The following is a 3,134-nucleotide window of genomic DNA, read 5'->3' as shown; positions in this document are numbered from 1 at the left end:
TTTTTTCCAAAAGGATAGCAGAACTCTTTCAGTGTATCCTATAAGCACTCTTGGACCCCAGATAGAGATAAAGTTGAGTAACTTCAGGTTAAAGGAATGAAACAGATGTTATATAACTGAACTGTACTGATAGTGGTTCATACTGAGCGTCACAGAATCTTTCTTGAAAATTTACTATGGTTTTGTATAAACCAATGTGTTACATCCAGATATAGCTTAAATTTTAACCTGTATTCATTCACCTTCATATTCTACAAAAGCAGAGGTTTCTTCAATGATTATCATCGTGAGCGACACTAGAATAAGATTCAGTCTGAAAAAATAAATAAATAAAAGTGAGATAATACACTTTGGAAAATTATTTTGTGAAATTTAGCTGTGGTTCAAGGAAAAATGAAAAACAAGAAGCAGAAATATTCGTGTAAACTGTAGAACATTAGTAGATATATAACCAGATATATGTCTACAGGATGATACAGCTCTACTGAAATCTATGCAATTTGGGAAATTACATTCACAATCATAGACATTGTTAGAGACCAGAAAAATTATAGACCTTCTGTTTTGACACTGATCAGACTACACCTAATGTCTGTAGATATGACTCCTCTGTATTATGAAGGCAGCATTAAAGTATATTATTAAGCAGATACTCTACTTTCAATGTATGCTTGTTGTTTCATTCATGTGAGCCTGAATTTGCTCTTTATATTTTTTATTTCCTACAAAATCATGGTCTATGTAATCTTACTGCTGGAATTCCATTCATCCATCTTCCATACTTACCTGGCAGGGGAGACAATATGATTAGGCAGGCAGTTTTCCTAGGGTGAGGCTCATCCCCTGCACACTGCTTTGCTGACTCCTGTGATTTTCCCAAATGCAAGAAATTCAGAAATTGTGGGAGTGGGGAACTGCATTTGTGCTCTCCCCTGAAAATTTTATCTACAGTTCTAAAGAGAAAAGGAAGGCTGGACATCCTTCAAGAATGCAATTTTGAAGGCACAGATGCAGGCCTTTTCAAATGTACTGAGTTTATCAGGTATTAAAGAAGCTGGCAGAAGTGCCTCACCAAGGCACTTTCAATGATTTATCATCAGTCCTGGTTAATTTTAGAGGTCCCGGTTGTCTGGAGGTTAACAAATGTGATATCCATCTACAAAGACAGGAAGGAAGATCCAGGGAACTACAGGCCTGTCAAGGAAGGTCATGGAGCAGATCGTCTTGAATACCATCATACAGCATGTACAGCACAAACAGGTATTCAGAGCCAGACAGCATGGGTTTATGAAAGGCAGGTTCTGCTTGACTCACCCTACAACCCCCAGTGACAGAAAGACAGTTGATGAAAAAGCAAACAAAACCGAGAGTGTTTTCTTGCACAAAAAGAATGGTTATCACTGAGGACAGGCTCTTAGTGGACTGACTTCCATTTTAGAAGACTGGATGATGTGATACTTGCTTTTTCCTGGTATCCCATAGTTAGGAATGAAGCTGTCATCTGCATGCAACACGAGTTAAAATGATAAACAAAACTAAAAGAAAGAATTACATACAAAAGGTAGCATGCCATGTTTGGTTTTATGAGTCTTCAGAACCACTTCTGGCTATTTGATGGCAACATTCTCTGGCCATAAAACTATTGTAACATATCAGGAATTAAACACTTAATCCACAAAACTAGAGATTATACGACAGGATTATCCACACTTTGCGAATTTAGAATTAGAGATCAAGAAAAAAGGAAAGGAAATTATTTTATTAATATTATTATTATTTTATTAATATTAATAATTAATATTAAACTTGTAGTGGAAAAAAAGTCATTCTTTGGACTAAACAAACTAGTAAATTAGTCTTAGTCTGAGAAACATGGTTTCCTTACTCCCAATGTTCATTACAGTCAATTTCTGTTAAGTAGAAGTTGAATGAGTTGAATTCATGCAATTAGAAATTAAATCAGGCTTCAAAAATGGTGTAAAAAGAGCTACAGCTTCCTAATTCAGAAGCTCATAGCCTGCTGTCAATTATGCTGATGTTAAACAGAAGTTTTACTTCACCTCAGCACACGCAACATCCAGAGCAATGTAATCTATTGTAGAATGAGGACAGATAGTCACATGCTTTTTAATAAAATTCCTAAGTTCACACTTCACTAGCTATACACACACAAATAGTAACTCCTTGTCCAAAAAAAATATGAGATGTTATGTTGTGGTTTGTAGAAATGCTAAAAATTATGTACTCTGCTAGCTATTGCTTCTGTTTTGTGATTGGACTCAGATTTGATGATCTTGGAGTGAGGCATCACTGAGTTCCTAAGAGACCATCTTAAATAGCTATAGAAGATGGTCTGGGAATTGTGCATTATATGTTTTTAGAAGTGAGGATCTGTTAATAAATAACTTGCCTTCCACATGCAGTGACCACTTCCAAAATGGTGAAAGAAAAATCCTTACAATGGCCAAGATTTTAAATTATTCCTTTGAGCCAGAGAAAGATTTTTGAGAATATTCAAGCGTCTAATTTTCACCTTCTGGCATGATTATTCAGAAGAAAAAAAAAAAAAATCCCCTTGATTCCTACTTAGCCTGTTTTGATCAGATTCTTTTTCTCCAGACTGAACTTTGCAGAAATAAGAAGGAAGACATACAGGAAGACCAACTCACATACGAAGACTCTGACTTTGCTAAGACCTTGTCTCACATTTATATAGTATGATTTTAGGGGGTTAGATAAATTAAAGACTAGCTATAAAAATTACTCTTTACAAGTCAATGCAATATGAAAATATTTCCATGCCAATGTTGATATATCACATACATTTATTTCAGGCTTTAATTCAGTTATGATTAAGAAGTACACAGAAACATGAATCAAACTCCAGACAAGTATCCACAAGTAGCTCAGCAAAAGAAGAACAAGATATATTTATTCATAACTATGTCTAAAGCTGAGGGAAAAAAAATAAAATAAAAGTGTAACACAAAGTTCTGACCTGCACAGTGTCTAATAGAAGCAGTGAATATCTGGGGAGTGAGTCAACTTTACACCCATGGGGACTTTGTCAGTGTCTATATTACAAGTTTGTCGTCGTCACCCCACATGCTGCATGACTTGCACTGACATCTGCC

The 3,134-nt window shown here is 35.4% G+C and overlaps 1 non-coding gene across 1 annotated transcript; it reads left to right on the top strand.

Annotated features, from left to right (window-relative positions):
• Positions 1-778: 778 nt before the first annotated feature.
• LOC118248001 (U1 spliceosomal RNA) lies at positions 779-935 on the top strand. Its single transcript, XR_004778646.1, has one exon. It is a non-coding gene; the product is annotated as a U1 spliceosomal RNA (small nuclear RNA).
• Positions 936-3,134: the final 2,199 nt, after the last annotated feature.

Source organism: Cygnus atratus, chromosome 2 (genome assembly GCF_013377495.2).
Source record: "Cygnus atratus isolate AKBS03 ecotype Queensland, Australia chromosome 2, CAtr_DNAZoo_HiC_assembly, whole genome shotgun sequence".
NCBI classification, from domain to species: domain Eukaryota; kingdom Metazoa; phylum Chordata; class Aves; order Anseriformes; family Anatidae; genus Cygnus; species Cygnus atratus.
This window is presented reverse-complemented; position numbering and strand designations above follow the sequence as displayed.